The following is a 17,500-nucleotide window of genomic DNA, read 5'->3' on the forward strand; positions in this document are numbered from 1 at the left end:
CCAGAGCTCCATAGCTCCATAGCACCAGAGCTCCATAGCTCCATAGCACCAGAGCTCCATAGCTCCATAGCACCAGAGCTCCATAGCTCCATAGCACCAGAGCTCCATAGCTCCATAGCACCAGAGCTCCATAGCTCCATAGCACCAGAGCTCCATAGCTCCATAGCACCAGAGCTCCATAGCTCCATACTTCCATAGCTCCGGAGCTCCATGGCTCCATACTTCCATAGCTCCAGCCTGGCTGGCTGGTGGCTCCATAGCTCCATACATCCATAGCTCCATAGCTCCCTACTTCCATAGCTCCATAGCTCCAGAGCTCCAGAGCTCCATAGCTCCATAGCTCCATAGCTCCATACTACCATACTTCCATACTTCCATAGCTCCATAGCTCCGTACTTCCATAGCTCCATAGCTCCATACTTCCATACTTCCATAGCTCCATAGCTCCATAGCTCCATACTTCCATAGCTCCATAGCTCCATAGCTCCATAGCCCCAGAGCTCCATAGCTCCATAGCTCCATAGCTCCATAGCTCCATAGCTCCAGAGCTCCAGAGCTCCATACTTCCAGAGCTCCAGAGCTCCAGCCTGGCTGGTGGCTCCATAGCTCCATACTTGCAGCCACGGAGCTGGCGAAAATTGCACTAAGTGCGAAAGCCCATTCATTTACAAGGGCGTGTCCACAAGGCGGCGACATTTCCCCGTTACCGGTGGCTGCTTAGCGGGAGAGTGGCAGAGCTTATCCGAGCGGCTGGAACTCTGCGCCGGCGTGGTCGAGCGGCTGGCCTCGGTAGTTGAGGTACCAGGGGCGGGCTGGGGAGCTCCAGGCGGGGCTTGTGAGAGAGTGAAGCCGAGCGGCTGGAACTCTGGGCCGGCCTGGTCGAGCGGCTGGCCTCGGTAGTTGAGGTACCAGGGGCGGGCTGGGGAGCTCCAGGCGGGGCTTGTGAGAGAGTGTAGCCGAGCGGCTGGAACTCTGGGCCGGCGTGGTTGAGCAGCATGCCCGCGGAGGTGGCTCTTCCATAGGCAGGGAGGGTGCTGGAGCTCCACACTTCCATAGGCAGGGAGGGTGCTGGAGCTCCACACTTCCATAGGCAGGGAGGGTGCTGGAGCTCCACACTTCCATAGGCAGGGAGGGTGCTGGAGCTCCACACTTCCATAGGCAGGGAGGGTGCTGGAGCTCCACACTTCCATAGGCAGGGAGGGTGCTGGAGCTCCACACTTCCATAGGCAGGGAGGGTGCTGGAGCTCCACACTTCCATAGGCAGGGAGGGTGCTGGAGCTCCACACTTCCATAGGCAGGGAGGGTGCTGGAGCTCCACACTTCCATAGGCAGGGAGGGTGCTGGAGCTCCACACTTCCATAGGCAGGGAGGGTGCTGGAGCTCCACACTTCCATAGGCAGGGAGGGTGCTGGAGCTCCACACTTCCATAGGCAGGGAGGGTGCTGGAGCTCCACACTTCCATAGGCAGGGAGGGTGCTGGAGCTCCACACTTCCATAGGCAGGGAGGGTGCTGGAGCTCCACACTTCCATAGGCAGGGAGGGTGCTGGAGCTCCACACTTCCATAGGCAGGGAGGGTGCTGGAGCTCCACACTTCCATAGGCAGGGAGGGTGCTGGAGCTCCACACTTCCATAGGCAGGGAGGGTGCTGGAGCTCCACACTTCCATAGGCAGGGAGGGTGCTGGAGCTCCACACTTCCATAGGCAGGGAGGGTGCTGGAGCTCCACACTTCCATAGGCAGGGAGGGTGCTGGAGCTCCACACTTCCATAGGCAGGGAGGGTGCTGGAGCTCCACACTTCCATAGGCAGGGAGGGTGCTGGAGCTCCACACTTCCATAGGCAGGGAGGGTGCTGGAGCTCCACACTTCCATAGGCAGGGAGGGTGCTGGAGCTCCACACTTCCATAGGCAGGGAGGGTGCTGGAGCTCCACACTTCCATAGGCAGGGAGGGTGCTGGAGCTCCACACTTCCATAGGCAGGGAGGGTGCTGGAGCTCCACACTTCCATAGGCAGGGAGGGTGCTGGAGCTCCACACTTCCATAGGCAGGGAGGGTGCTGGAGCTCCACACTTCCATAGGCAGGGAGGGTGCTGGAGCTCCACACTTCCATAGGCAGGGAGGGTGCTGGAGCTCCACACTTCCATAGGCAGGGAGGGTGCTGGAGCTCCACACTTCCATAGGCAGGGAGGGTGCTGGAGCTCCACACTTCCATAGGCAGGGAGGGTGCTGGAGCTCCACACTTCCATAGGCAGGGAGGGTGCTGGAGCTCCACACTTCCATAGGCAGGGAGGGTGCTGGAGCTCCACACTTCCATAGGCAGGGAGGGTGCTGGAGCTCCACACTTCCATAGGCAGGGAGGGTGCTGGAGCTCCACACTTCCATAGGCAGGGAGGGTGCTGGAGCTCCACACTTCCATAGGCAGGGAGGGTGCTGGAGCTCCACACTTCCATAGGCAGGGAGGGTGCTGGAGCTCCACACTTCCATAGGCAGGGAGGGTGCTGGAGCTCCACACTTCCATAGGCAGGGAGGGTGCTGGAGCTCCACACTTCCATAGGCAGGGAGGGTGCTGGAGCTCCACACTTCCATAGGCAGGGAGGGTGCTGGAGCTCCACACTTCCATAGGCAGGGAGGGTGCTGGAGCTCCACACTTCCATAGGCAGGGAGGGTGCTGGAGCTCCACACTTCCATAGGCAGGGAGGGTGCTGGAGCTCCACACTTCCATAGGCAGGGAGGGTGCTGGAGCTCCACACTTCCATAGGCAGGGAGGGTGCTGGAGCTCCACACTTCCATAGGCAGGGAGGGTGCTGGAGCTCCACACTTCCATAGGCAGGGAGGGTGCTGGAGCTCCACACTTCCATAGGCAGGGAGGGTGCTGGAGCTCCACACTTCCATAGGCAGGGAGGGTGCTGGAGCTCCACACTTCCATAGGCAGGGAGGGTGCTGGAGCTCCACACTTCCATAGGCAGGGAGGGTGCTGGAGCTCCACACTTCCATAGGCAGGGAGGGTGCTGGAGCTCCACACTTCCATAGGCAGGGAGGGTGCTGGAGCTCCACACTTCCATAGGCAGGGAGGGTGCTGGAGCTCCACACTTCCATAGGCAGGGAGGGTGCTGGAGCTCCACACTTCCATAGGCAGGGAGGGTGCTGGAGCTCCACACTTCCATAGGCAGGGAGGGTGCTGGAGCTCCACACTTCCATAGGCAGGGAGGGTGCTGGAGCTCCACACTTCCATAGGCAGGGAGGGTGCTGGAGCTCCACACTTCCATAGGCAGGGAGGGTGCTGGAGCTCCACACTTCCATAGGCAGGGAGGGTGCTGGAGCTCCACACTTCCATAGGCAGGGAGGGTGCTGGAGCTCCACACTTCCATAGGCAGGGAGGGTGCTGGAGCTCCACACTTCCATAGGCAGGGAGGGTGCTGGAGCTCCACACTTCCATAGGCAGGGAGGGTGCTGGAGCTCCACACTTCCATAGGCAGGGAGGGTGCTGGAGCTCCACACTTCCATAGGCAGGGAGGGTGCTGGAGCTCCACACTTCCATAGGCAGGGAGGGTGCTGGAGCTCCACACTTCCATAGGCAGGGAGGGTGCTGGAGCTCCACACTTCCATAGGCAGGGAGGGTGCTGGAGCTCCACACTTCCATAGGCAGGGAGGGTGCTGGAGCTCCACACTTCCATAGGCAGGGAGGGTGCTGGAGCTCCACACTTCCATAGGCAGGGAGGGTGCTGGAGCTCCACACTTCCATAGGCAGGGAGGGTGCTGGAGCTCCACACTTCCATAGGCAGGGAGGGTGCTGGAGCTCCACACTTCCATAGGCAGGGAGGGTGCTGGAGCTCCACACTTCCATAGGCAGGGAGGGTGCTGGAGCTCCACACTTCCATAGGCAGGGAGGGTGCTGGAGCTCCACACTTCCATAGGCAGGGAGGGTGCTGGAGCTCCACACTTCCATAGGCAGGGAGGGTGCTGGAGCTCCACACTTCCATAGGCAGGGAGGGTGCTGGAGCTCCACACTTCCATAGGCAGGGAGGGTGCTGGAGCTCCACACTTCCATAGGCAGGGAGGGTGCTGGAGCTCCACACTTCCATAGGCAGGGAGGGTGCTGGAGCTCCACACTTCCATAGGCAGGGAGGGTGCTGGAGCTCCACACTTCCATAGGCAGGGAGGGTGCTGGAGCTCCACACTTCCATAGGCAGGGAGGGTGCTGGAGCTCCACACTTCCATAGGCAGGGAGGGTGCTGGAGCTCCACACTTCCATAGGCAGGGAGGGTGCTGGAGCTCCACACTTCCATAGGCAGGGAGGGTGCTGGAGCTCCACACTTCCATAGGCAGGGAGGGTGCTGGAGCTCCACACTTCCATAGGCAGGGAGGGTGCTGGAGCTCCACACTTCCATAGGCAGGGAGGGTGCTGGAGCTCCACACTTCCATAGGCAGGGAGGGTGCTGGAGCTCCACACTTCCATAGGCAGGGAGGGTGCTGGAGCTCCACACTTCCATAGGCAGGGAGGGTGCTGGAGCTCCACACTTCCATAGGCAGGGAGGGTGCTGGAGCTCCACACTTCCATAGGCAGGGAGGGTGCTGGAGCTCCACACTTCCATAGGCAGGGAGGGTGCTGGAGCTCCACACTTCCATAGGCAGGGAGGGTGCTGGAGCTCCACACTTCCATAGGCAGGGAGGGTGCTGGAGCTCCACACTTCCATAGGCAGGGAGGGTGCTGGAGCTCCACACTTCCATAGGCAGGGAGGGTGCTGGAGCTCCACACTTCCATAGGCAGGGAGGGTGCTGGAGCTCCACACTTCCATAGGCAGGGAGGGTGCTGGAGCTCCACACTTCCATAGGCAGGGAGGGTGCTGGAGCTCCACACTTCCATAGGCAGGGAGGGTGCTGGAGCTCCACACTTCCATAGGCAGGGAGGGTGCTGGAGCTCCACACTTCCATAGGCAGGGAGGGTGCTGGAGCTCCACACTTCCATAGGCAGGGAGGGTGCTGGAGCTCCACACTTCCATAGGCAGGGAGGGTGCTGGAGCTCCACACTTCCATAGGCAGGGAGGGTGCTGGAGCTCCACACTTCCATAGGCAGGGAGGGTGCTGGAGCTCCACACTTCCATAGGCAGGGAGGGTGCTGGAGCTCCACACTTCCATAGGCAGGGAGGGTGCTGGAGCTCCACACTTCCATAGGCAGGGAGGGTGCTGGAGCTCCACACTTCCATAGGCAGGGAGGGTGCTGGAGCTCCACACTTCCATAGGCAGGGAGGGTGCTGGAGCTCCACACTTCCATAGGCAGGGAGGGTGCTGGAGCTCCACACTTCCATAGGCAGGGAGGGTGCTGGAGCTCCACACTTCCATAGGCAGGGAGGGTGCTGGAGCTCCACACTTCCATAGGCAGGGAGGGTGCTGGAGCTCCACATCCACACTTCCAGCCACTGCATGCTGGCACTTCCACCTTGCTTGCTAAGTCGGCGTGATCTTGCCCAAAAAGTCCCTCCTCACCTCCAGCTGGAAGTGGAAAAAAATCCTCCACCTGCTTGGCCGAGGTTCTGGAAGCCAGCAGCTCGCAGAATGTTGCCAAAGTTTCACTGGAAGGAAAAGAAAAGAGAAGACCGAGTGCGCATTTCACCTACCGCCGAATGTCCACAAGAGGGAAGTGTCACTCCGTCGCAGAATCTGCGCCGACGCACTCGGCACCCTTCGAATTTATGGTGCCGGTGCGGGTGTTCTGGGTGCAAAAAGGCCGCCCAAGTGGTAGAAAAAAATCAGACTTCGTCTCTTAGGTCGAAATTAATGCCAAGTTTTGAAATGCGCTGGCAGGGGTGGACCAGGGCCCGTTACAAGTGCTTAGCCGAGGTCCTGGAAGCCTAACCCGGCGTGATCTTGTGCAAAAAGCCGCTGCTGAGCTCCAGCTGGAAGTGTAAAAAGAACCGGGCTGGATCAAAAAAAGAACCGGGCGGCCCGTTAAAATTGCTTAGCCGAGGTCCTGGAACCCTAACCCGGCGTGATCTTGTGCAAAAAGCCGCTGCTGAGCTCCAGCTGGAAGTGTAAAAAGAACCGGGCTGGTTCAAAAAAAGAACCGGGCGACCCGTTAGAAGTGCTTAGCCGAGGTCCTGGAAGCCTAACCCGGCGTGATCTTGTGCAAAAAGCCGCTCCCGAGCTCCAGCTGGAAGTGTAAAAAGAACCGGGCTGGATAAAAAAAGAACCGGGCTGGATCAAAAAAGAACCGGGGGACCCGTTAAAATTGCTTAGCCGAGGTCCTGGAAGCCTAACCCGGCGTGATCTTGTGCAAAAAGCCGCTCCCGAGCTCCAGCTGGAAGTGTAAAAAGAACCGGGCTGGATAAAAAAAAGAACCGGGCTGGATCAAAAAAGAACCGGGCGACCCGTTAAAATTGCTTAGCCGAGGTCCTGGAAGCCTAACACGGCGTGATCTTGTGCAAATAGCCGCTCCCGAGCTCCAGCTGGAAGTGTAAAAAGAACCAGGCTGGATAAAAAAAAGAACCGGGCTGGATCAAAAAAGAACCGGGCGACCCGTTAAAATTGCTTAGCCGAGGTCCTGGAAGCCTAACCCGGCGTGATCTTGTGCAAAAAGCCGCTCCCAAGCTCCAGCTGGAAGTGTAAAAAGAACCGGGCTGGATAAAAAAAAGAACCGGGCTGGATCAAAAAAGAACCGGGCGACCCGTTAAAATTGCTTAGCCGAGGTCCTGGAAGCCTAACACGGCGTGTTCTTGTGCAAAAAGCCGCTCCCGAGCTTCAGCTGGAAGTGTAAAAAGAACCGGGCTGGATAAAAAAAGAACCGGGCTGGATAAAAAAAAGAACCGGGCGACCCGTTAAAATTGCTTAGCCGAGGTCCTGGAAGCCTAACACGGCGTGATCTTGTGCAAAAAGCCGCTCCCGAGCTCCAGCTGGAAGTGTAAAAAGAACCGGGCTGGATAAAAAAAAGAACCGGGCTGGATCAAAAAAGAACCGGGCGACCCGTTAAAATTGCTTAGCCGAGGTCCTGGAAGCCTAACACGGCGTGATCTTGCCCGAAATTCGGCCTCTATACTTCCATTTTAGGTACCAGGCGCTCATAGTGTGTTGGTCCCACTAGTCAGTGTACTGGTCCCACTCGCTAGTGTACTGGTCCCCCTAGTCAGTGTACTCATCCAGTTACCCCCCGTTTTCCAAAACACCATCGGCACGTATAAGGGGGGGACTCCTGAGAGAGATGAGGTATATGGCAGCGCAACACCAATCCGCTCCGCGCTGGTTCCCATGTCGGCTACGGATGAATAAAACCAGCCTGTCCCCCCTGGAGCTCACGAGACACGGAATTTTTTCTAAGTGCCAACGGCTCTTCCGAGCAAACGTGTCCGCTCCGGCTGGTTCCCCCGTCGGCCTCGAATGACGAAAAATGCCGGTCTCCGCCCGGAGCTCATGACAAACGAAAAATTTTCTAAGTGCCAACGGCACTAGCGAGCGAATGTGTCCGCTCGGCGCTGGTTCCCGGGTCGAACCCGGAAGACGAAAAACGCCGGTCCTCGCCCGGAGCTCATGACAAACGAAAAATTTTCTAAGTGCCAACGGCACTAGCGAGCGAATGTGTCCGCTCGGCGCTGGTTCCCGGGTCGAACCCGGAAGACGAAAAACGCCGGTCCTCGCCCGGAGCTCATGACAAACGAAAAATTTTCTAAGTGCCAACGGCACTAGCGAGCGAATGTGTCCGCTCGGCGCTGGTTCCCGGGTCGAACCCGGAAGACGAAAAACGCCGCTCTCCGCCCGGAGCTCATGACAAACGAAAAATTTTCTAAGTGCCAACGGCACTAGCGAGCGAATGTGTCCGCTCGGCGCTGGTTCCCGGGTCGAACCCGGAAGACGAAAAACGCCGCTCTCCGCCCGGAGCTCATGACAAACGAAAAATTTTCTAAGTGCCAACGGCACTAGCGAGCGAATGTGTCCGCTCGGCGCTGGTTCCCGGGTCGAACCCGGAAGACGAAAAACGCCGCTCTCCGCCCGGAGCTCATGACAAACGAAAAATTTTCTAAGTGCCAACGGCACTAGCGAGCGAATGTGTCCGCTCGGCGCTGGTTCCCGGGTCGAACCCGGAAGACGAAAAACGCCGCTCTCCGCCCGGAGCTCATGACAAACGAAAAATTTTCTAAGTGCCAACGGCACTAGCGAGCGAATGTGTCCGCTCGGCGCTGGTTCCCGGGTCGAACCCGGAAGACGAAAAACGCCGCTCTCCGCCCGGAGCTCATGACAAACGAAAAATTTTCTAAGTGCCAACGGCACTAGCGAGCGAATGTGTCCGCTCGGCGCTGGTTCCCGGGTCGAACCCGGAAGACGAAAAACGCCGCTCTCCGCCCGGAGCTCATGACAAACGAAAAATTTTCTAAGTGCCAACGGCACTAGCGAGCGAATGTGTCCGCTCGGCGCTGGTTCCCGGGTCGAACCCGGAAGACGAAAAACGCCGCTCTCCGCCCGGAGCTCATGACAAACGAAAAATTTTCTAAGTGCCAACGGCACTAGCGAGCGAATGTGTCCGCTCGGCGCTGGTTCCCGGGTCGAACCCGGAAGACAAAAAACGCCGGTCTCCGCCCGGAGCTCATGACAAACGAAAAATTTTCTAAGTGCCAACGGCACTAGCGAGCGAATGTGTCCGCTCGGCGCTGGTTCCCGGGTCGAACCCGGAAGACGAAAAACGCCGCTCTCCGCCCGGAGCTCATGACAAACGAAAAATTTTCTAAGTGCCAACGGCACTTGCGAGCGAATGTGTCCGCTCGGCGCTGGTTCCCGGGTCGGACCCGGAAGACGAAAAACGCCGGTCTCCGCCCGGAGCTCATGACAAACGAAAAATTTTCTAAGTGCCAACGGCACTAGCGAGCGAATGTGTCCGCTCGGCGCTGGTTCCCGGGTCGGACCCGGAAGACGAAAAACGCCGGTCCTCGCCTGGAGGTCCCAGCAAAATCGGCGAAAAAACGACTAAGTGTCAACTTTCGAAAAAACGACTAAGTGCCCACGGCTCTGCGGGGCTTGTGAGTCCGCCCCGCGCCGGTTCGGTGGTCGGCCTCAAAAAGCAAAAAATCAGCCTCTCTCCCTGGAGCTCACCTCGAGGTACCAGGGGGTGAGGTACCCGGGCTAAGGTGCAGTACCTTTTTTGGTCTTCAGGTGCGCCAGAGTACAATGAAATGGTCCCAGTAGTCAGTGTACTCATCGACTTTCCCCCCGTTTTCCAAAGCACCTCGTTTACGAGTATGGAGGAGATGGTGCTGGTCTCCCCACGGCGTCGGACACGCCGTCCTCGACAGCACAAGGTCGGATAGAAGACCTGGAAAGCGCCGTGGCACGCGCTGGAGGTGGGCACTTTGGCGAAAAAACGACTAAGTGTCAACTTTCGAAAAAACGACTAAGTGTCAACTTTCGAAAAAACGGCTAAGTGTCAACTTTCGAAAAAACGACTAAGTGTCACCTCTCTGAAAAAATGGCAAAGTGTCGCCTCTCTGAAATTTTTCTAAGTGCCCACGGCTCTGCGGGCTCGTGCATCCGAGCCGCGCCGGTTCTGCAACCGGCCTAGAATGACGAAAAATAACGGTCTCCTCCTGGAGCTCACAGCCAATTGTGGCGAAAAAGTGGCAAAGTGCCCACGGCCCTGCCGAGCTTTGGCGTCCGCTCAGCGCCGGTGCCGCAGTCGGCCTCGAATGACGAAAAATGACGGTCTCCTCCTGGAGCTCACAGCCAACTTGGCAAAAAGTTTCTAAGTGCCCACGGCCCTGCCGAGCTTTGGCGTCCGCCCAGCGCCGGTTCCGCAGTCGGCCTCGAATGACGAAAAATAACGGTCTCCTCCTGGAGCTCACAGCCAACTTGGCAAAAAGTTTCTAAGTGCCCACGGCCCTGCCGAGCTTTGGCGTCCGCTCAGCGCCGGTGCCGCAGTCGGCCTCGAATGACGAAAAATGACGGTCTCCTCCTGGAGCTCACAGCCAACTTGGCAAAAAGTTTCTAAGTGCCCACGGCCCTGCCGAGCTTTGGCGTCCGCCCAGCGCCGGTTCCGCAGTCGGCCTCGAATGACGAAAAATAACGGTCTCCTCCTGGAGCTCACAGCCAACTTGGCAAAAAGTTTCTAAGTGCCCACGGCCCTGCCGAGCTTTGGCGTCCGCTCAGCGCCGGTGCCGCAGTCGGCCTCGAATGACGAAAAATGACGGTCTCCTCCTGGAGCTCACAGCCAACTTGGCAAAAAGTTTCTAAGTGCCCACGGCCCTGCCGAGCTTTGGCGTCCGCCCAGCGCCGGTTCCGCAGTCGGCCTCGAATGACGAAAAATAACGGTCTCCTCCTGGAGCTCACAGCCAACTTGGCAAAAAGTTTCTAAGTGCCCACGGCCCTGCCGAGCTTTGGCGTCCGCCCAGCGCCGGTTCCGCAGTCGGCCTCGAATGACGAAAAATAACGGTCTCCTCCTGGAGCTCACAGCCAACTTGGCAAAAAGTTTCTAAGTGCCCACGGCCCTGCCGAGCTTTGGCGTCCGCCCAGCGCCGGTTCCGCAGTCGGCCTCGAATGACGAAAAATAACGGTCTCCTCCTGGAGCTCACAGCCAACTTGGCAAAAAGTTTCTAAGTGCCCACGGCCCTGCCGAGCTTTGGCGTCCGCTCAGCGCCGGTTCCGCAGTCGGCCTCGAATGACGAAAAATGACGGTCTCCTCCTGGAGCTCACAGCCAACTTGGCAAAAAGTTTCTAAGTGCCCACGGCCCTGCCGAGCTTTGGCGTCCGCCCAGCGCCGGTTCCGCAGTCGGCCTCGAATGACGAAAAATAACGGTCTCCTCCTGGAGCTCACAGCCAACTTGGCAAAAAGTTTCTAAGTGCCCACGGCCCTGCCGAGCTTTGGCGTCCGCCCAGCGCCGGTTCCGCAGTCGGCCTCGAATGACGAAAAATAACGGTCTCCTCCTGGAGCTCACAGCCAACTTGGCAAAAAGTTTCTAAGTGCCCACGGCCCTGCCGAGCTTTGGCGTCCGCTCAGCGCCGGTGCCGCAGTCGGCCTCGAATGACGAAAAATGACGGTCTCCTCCTGGAGCTCACAGCCAACTTGGCAAAAAGTTTCTAAGTGCCCACGGCCCTGCCGAGCTTTGGCATCCGCCCAGCGCCGGTTCCGCAGTCGGCCTCGAATGACGAAAAATAACGGTCTCCTCCTGGAGCTCACAGCCAACTTGGCAAAAAGTTTCTAAGTGCCCACGGCCCTGCCGAGCTTTGGCGTCCGCCCAGCGCCGGTTCCGCAGTCGGCCTCGAATGACGAAAAATAACGGTCTCCTCCTGGAGCTCACAGCCAACTTGGCAAAAAGTTTCTAAGTGCCCACGGCCCTGCCGAGCTTTGGCATCCGCCCAGCGCCGGTTCCGCAGTCGGCCTCGAATGACGAAAAATGACGGTCTCCTCCTGGAGCTCACAGCCAACTTGGCAAAAAGTTTCTAAGTGCCCACGGCCCTGCCGAGCTTTGGCGTCCGCCCAGCGCCGGTTCCGCAGTCGGCCTCGAATGACGAAAAATAACGGTCTCCTCCTGGAGCTCACAGCCAACTTGGCAAAAAGTTTCTAAGTGCCCACGGCCCTGCCGAGCTTTGGCGTCCGCTCAGCGCCGGTGCCGCAGTCGGCCTCGAATGACGAAAAATGACGGTCTCCTCCTGGAGCTCACAGCCAACTTGGCAAAAAGTTTCTAAGTGCCCACGGCCCTGCCGAGCTTTGGCGTCCGCCCAGCGCCGGTTCCGCAGTCGGCCTCGAATGACGAAAAATAACGGTCTCCTCCTGGAGCTCACAGCCAACTTGGCAAAAAGTTTCTAAGTGCCCACGGCCCTGCCGAGCTTTGGCGTCCGCCCAGCGCCGGTTCCGCAGTCGGCCTCGAATGACGAAAAATAACGGTCTCCTCCTGGAGCTCACAGCCAACTTGGCAAAAAGTTTCTAAGTGCCCACGGCCCTGCCGAGCTTTGGCGTCCGCCCAGCGCCGGTTCCGCAGTCGGCCTCGAATGACGAAAAATAACGGTCTCCTCCTGGAGCTCACAGCCAACTTGGCAAAAAGTTTCTAAGTGTCACATCTCTGAAAAAACGGCTAAGTGTCGACTTTCGAAAAAACGGCAAAGTGTCACATCTCTGAAAAAACGGCTAAGTGTCGACTTTCGAAAAAACGGCTAAGTGTCAACTTTCGAAAAAACGGCTAAGTGTCGCCTCTCTGAAAAAACGGCAAAGTGTCAACTTTCGAAAAAACGACAGAGTGTCGCCTCTCTGAAAAAACGACTAAGTGTCGACTCTGAGAAAATGGCAAAGTGCCCACGGCTCTGCGGGCTCGTGCATCCGACCCGCGCCGGTTCCCCAGCCGGCCTGAAAAAAGGCAAAACCAGCCTCTCCGCCTGGAGCTCAGAGCCAACTTGGCGAATATTTTCTAAGTGCCCACGGCTCTGCGTGGCTACGGCGTCTGCCCAGCGCCGGTTCCTGGGTCGAACCCCGAGGACGAGGAATGCCGGTCTCCGCCTGGAGGTCCCAGCTTAATCGGCGAAAATTTTCTAAGTGCCCACGGCTCTGCCGGGCTCGTGCATCCGACCCGCGCCGGTTCCCCAGCCGGCCTGAAATAAGGCAAAACCAGGCTCTCCCCCTGGAGCTCAGAGCCAATTGTGGCGAAAAAACGACTAAGTGTCAACTTTCGAAAAAACGACTAAGTGTCAACTTTCCAAAAAAACGGCTAAGTGTCGACTTTCGAAAAAACGGCTAAGTGTCAACTTTCGAAAAAACGACTAAGTGTCGCCTCTGAAAAAACGACTAAGTGTCGCCTCTCTGAAAAAACGACTAAGTGCCCACGGCTCTGCGGGGCTTGTGAGTCCGCCCCGCGCCGGTTCGGCGGTCGGCCTCAAAAAGCGAAAAATCAGCCTCTCTCCCTGGAGCTCACCAAAAATTTGTCGAAATTTTTCTAAGTTCTCCTCGAGGTACCAGGGGGTGAGGTACCCGGGCTAAGGTGCAGTACCTTTTTTGGTCTTCAGGTGCGCCAGAGTACAATGAAATGGTCCCAGTAGTCAGTGTACTCATCGACTTTCCCCCCGTTTTCCAAAGCACCCCGTTTACGAGTATGGAGGAGATGGTGCTGGTCTCCCCACGGCGTCGGACACGCCGTCCTCGACAGCACAAGGTCGGATAGAAGACCTGAAAAGCGCCGTGGCACGCGCTGGAGGTGTCACTGTGGCGAAAAAGTGACTAAGTGTCAACTTTCGAAAAAACGGCTAAGTGTCAACTTTCGAAAAAACGGCTAAGTGTCAACTTTCGAAAAAACGGCTAAGTGTCACCTCTCTGAAAAAACGGCAAAGTGTCAACTTTCGAAAAAACGACTAAGTGTCAACTTTCGAAAAAACGACTAAGTGTCACCTCTCTGAAAAAATGGCAAAGTGTCAACTGCGAATGTGGTGGTGCATGGAAGGAAGTGGAGGACGGCCGCCTCCTTAAACACAGGCCGAAAAGGAGCGTCAGGGCCGGCTCCTTAAACACGGACCGAGTGTCGCCCTTAACACAGACCAAGCGGAGGACGGCCGCCTCCCTAAATACAGGCCGAACCGGAGCGCGAGGGCCGCTCCTTAAACACGGACCGAGTGTCGCCCTTAACACAGACCAAGGGGAGGACGGCCGCCTCCTTAAACACAGGCCGGAGAGGAGCGTCAGGGCCAGGCTCCTCAAACATGGACCGAGTGTCGCCCTTAACACAGACCAAGGGGAGGACGGCCGCCTCCTTAAACACAGGCCGGAGAGGAGCGTCAGGGCCAGGCTCCTCAAACATGGACCGAGTGTCGCCCTTAACACGGACCAAGGGGAGGACGGCCGCCTCCTTAAACACAGGCCGGAGAGGAGCGTCAGGGCCAGGCTCCTCAAACATGGACCGAGTGTCGCCCTTAACACAGACCAAGGGGAGGACGGCCGCCTCCTTAAACACAGGCCGGAGAGGAGCGTCAGGGCCAGGCTCCTCAAACATGGACCGAGTGTCGCCCTTAACACGGACCAAGGGGAGGACGGCCGCCTCCTTAAACACAGGCCGGAGAGGAGCGTCAGGGCCAGGCTCCTCAAACATGGACCGAGTGTCGCCCTTAACACAGACCAAGGGGAGGACGGCCGCCTCCTTAAACACAGGCCGGAGAGGAGCGTCAGGGCCAGGCTCCTCAAACATGGACCGAGTGTCGCCCTTAACACAGACCAAGGGGAGGACGGCCGCCTCCTTAAACACAGGCCGGAGAGGAGCGTCAGGGCCAGGCTCCTCAAACATGGACAGAGTGTCGCCCTTAACACAGACCAAGGGGAGGACGGCCGCCTCCTTAAACACAGGCCGGAGAGGAGCGTCAGGGCCAGGCTCCTCAAACATGGACCGAGTGTCGCCCTTAACACAGACCAAGGGGAGGACGGCCGCCTCCTTAAACACAGGCCGGAGAGGAGCGTCAGGGCCAGGCTCCTCAAACATGGACCGAGTGTCGCCCTTAACACAGACCAAGCGGAGGACGGCCGCCTCCCTAAATACAGGCCGAACCGGAGCGCGAGTGTCGCTCCTTAAACACGGACCGAGTGGAGGACGGCCGCCTCCTTAAACACAGGCCGAACAAAATGACACAAAGTGTCAACTGCGAATGTTGTCCATCCAAGGAAGGAGCGTGATGCCCGGCCGGCTCCGAAAACACAGGCCGAGAGTCGCCCCGGACGGTCCGCCTCGCGGCGCCCGTCTGCTCGGATAAAATGACACAAAGTGTCAACTGCGAATGTTGTCCATCCAAGGAAGGAGCGTGATGCCCGGCCGGCTCCTTAAACACAGGCCGAGAGTCGCCCCGGACGGTCCGCCTCGCGGCGCCCGTCTGCTCGGATAAAATGACACAAAGTGTCAACTGCGAATGTTGTCCATCCAAGGAAGGAGCGTGATGCCCGGCCGGCTCCTTAAACACAGGCCGAGAGTCGCCCCGGACGGTCGCCTCGCGGCGCCCGTCTGCTCGGATAAAATGACACAAAGTGTCAACTACGAATGTTGTCCATCCAAGGAGGGAGCGTGATGCCCGGCCGGCTCCGAAAACACAGGCCGAGAGTCGCCCCGGACGGTCCGCCTCGCGGCGCCCGTCTGCTCGGATAAAATGACACAAAGTGTCAACTGCGAATGTTGTCCATCCAAGGAAGGAGCGTGATGCCCGGCCGGCTCCTTAAACACAGGCCGAGAGTCGCCCCGGACGGTCCGCCTCGCGGCGCCCGCCCGCTCGGATAAAATGACACAAAGTGTCAACTACGAATGTTGTCCATCCAAGGAAGGAGCGTGATGCCCGGCCGGCTCCTTAAACACAGGCCGAGAGTCGCCCCGGACGGTCGCCTCGCGGCGCCCGTCTGCTCGGATAAAATGACACAAAGTGTCAACTACGAATGTTGTCCATCCAAGGAGGGAGCGTGATGCCCGGCCGGCTCCGAAAACACAGGCCGAGAGTCGCCCCGGACGGTCCGCCTCGCGGCGCCCGTCTGCTCGGATAAAATGACACAAAGTGTCAACTGCGAATGTTGTCCATCCAAGGAAGGAGCGTGATGCCCGGCCGGCTCCTTAAACACAGGCCGAGAGTCGCCCCGGACGGTCCGCCTCGCGGCGCCCGTCTGCTCGGATAAAATGACACAAAGTGTCAACTACGAATGTTGTCCATCCAAGGAGGGAGCGTGATGCCCGGCCGGCTCCGAAAACACAGGCCGAGAGTCGCCCCGGACGGTCCGCCTCGCGGCGCCCGTCTGCTCGGATAAAATGACACAAAGTGTCAACTGCGAATGTTGTCCATCCAAGGAAGGAGCGTGATGCCCGGCCGGCTCCTTAAATACAGGCCGAGAGTCGCCCCGGACGGTCCGCCTCGCGGCGCCCGCCCGCTCGGATAAAATGACACAAAGTGTCAACTACGAATGTTGTCCATCCAAGGAAGGAGCGTGATGCCCGGCCGGCTCCTTAAACACAGGCCGAGAGTCGCCCCGGACGGTCGCCTCGCGGCGCCCGTCTGCTCGGATAAAATGACACAAAGTGTCAACTACGAATGTTGTCCATCCAAGGAGGGAGCGTGATGCCCGGCCGGCTCCGAAAACACAGGCCGAGAGTCGCCCCGGACGGTCCGCCTCGCGGCGCCCGTCTGCTCGGATAAAATGACACAAAGTGTCAACTGCGAATGTTGTCCATCCAAGGAAGGAGCGTGATGCCCGGCCGGCTCCTTAAACACAGGCCGAGAGTCGCCCCGGACGGTCGCCTCGCGGCGCCCGTCTGCTCGGATAAAATGACACAAAGTGTCAACTACGAATGTTGTCCATCCAAGGAGGGAGCGTGATGCCCGGCCGGCTCCGAAAACACAGGCCGAGAGTCGCCCCGGACGGTCCGCCTCGCGGCGCCCGTCTGCTCGGATAAAATGACACAAAGTGTCAACTGCGAATGTTGTCCATCCAAGGAAGGAGCGTGATGCCCGGCCGGCTCCTTAAACACAGGCCGAGAGTCGCCCCGGACGGTCCGCCTCGCGGCGCCCGTCTGCTCGGATAAAATGACACAAAGTGTCAACTACGAATGTTGTCCATCCAAGGAGGGAGCGTGATGCCCGGCCGGCTCCGAAAACACAGGCCGAGAGTCGCCCCGGACGGTCCGCCTCGCGGCGCCCGTCTGCTCGGATAAAATGACACAAAGTGTCAACTGCGAATGTTGTCCATCCAAGGAAGGAGCGTGATGCCCGGCCGGCTCCTTAAATACAGGCCGAGAGTCGCCCCGGACGGTCCGCCTCGCGGCGCCCGCCCGCTCGGATAAAATGACACAAAGTGTCAACTACGAATGTTGTCCATCCAAGGAAGGAGCGTGATGCCCGGCCGGCTCCTTAAACACAGGCCGAGAGTCGCCCCGGACGGTCGCCTCGCGGCGCCCGTCTGCTCGGATAAAATGACACAAAGTGTCAACTACGAATGTTGTCCATCCAAGGAGGGAGCGTGATGCCCGGCCGGCTCCGAAAACACAGGCCGAGAGTCGCCCCGGACGGTCCGCCTCGCGGCGCCCGTCCGCTCGGATAAAATGACACAAAGTGTCAACTACGAATGTTGTCCATCCAAGGAGGGAGCGTGAGGCCCGGCCGGCTCCGAAAACACAGGCCGAGAGTCGCCCCGGACGGTCCGCCTCTCGAGGCGCCCGCCCGCTCGGATAAAATGACACAAAGTGTCAACTACGAATGTTGTCCATCCAAGGAGGGAGCGTGATGCCCGGCCGGCTCCGAAAACACAGGCCGAGATTCGACCCCGGACGGGCCGTCTTCTCCCGGCGCCCGCCCGCGTACGCCCCCCATCCCCGGTCGCCCGTCTGCTCCCGGTGGGCCTCCGAGTACCCCCTCACCCAACTGACCGACTGGCACTCATGACCCGCCTTGGTAGGGCCTCCATCGGCCTCGGCTCGTCCGACGTCGGGTGGACGGTTCCTACCCACTGCGGGTCGCACTCTAGCGCCCCGGCCGCTGCGTGAGCGTGCGCTCCCCGCGCCGCCCCGCAGGCCCCGGCGCGACCGTACTGCGGCG

This window comes from Syngnathus leptorhynchus, unplaced genomic scaffold (assembly GCF_054491065.1).
Source record: "Syngnathus leptorhynchus isolate UIUO unplaced genomic scaffold, UIUO_Slep HiC_scaffold_237, whole genome shotgun sequence".
Taxonomy (NCBI): Eukaryota; Metazoa; Chordata; class Actinopteri; order Syngnathiformes; family Syngnathidae; genus Syngnathus; species Syngnathus leptorhynchus.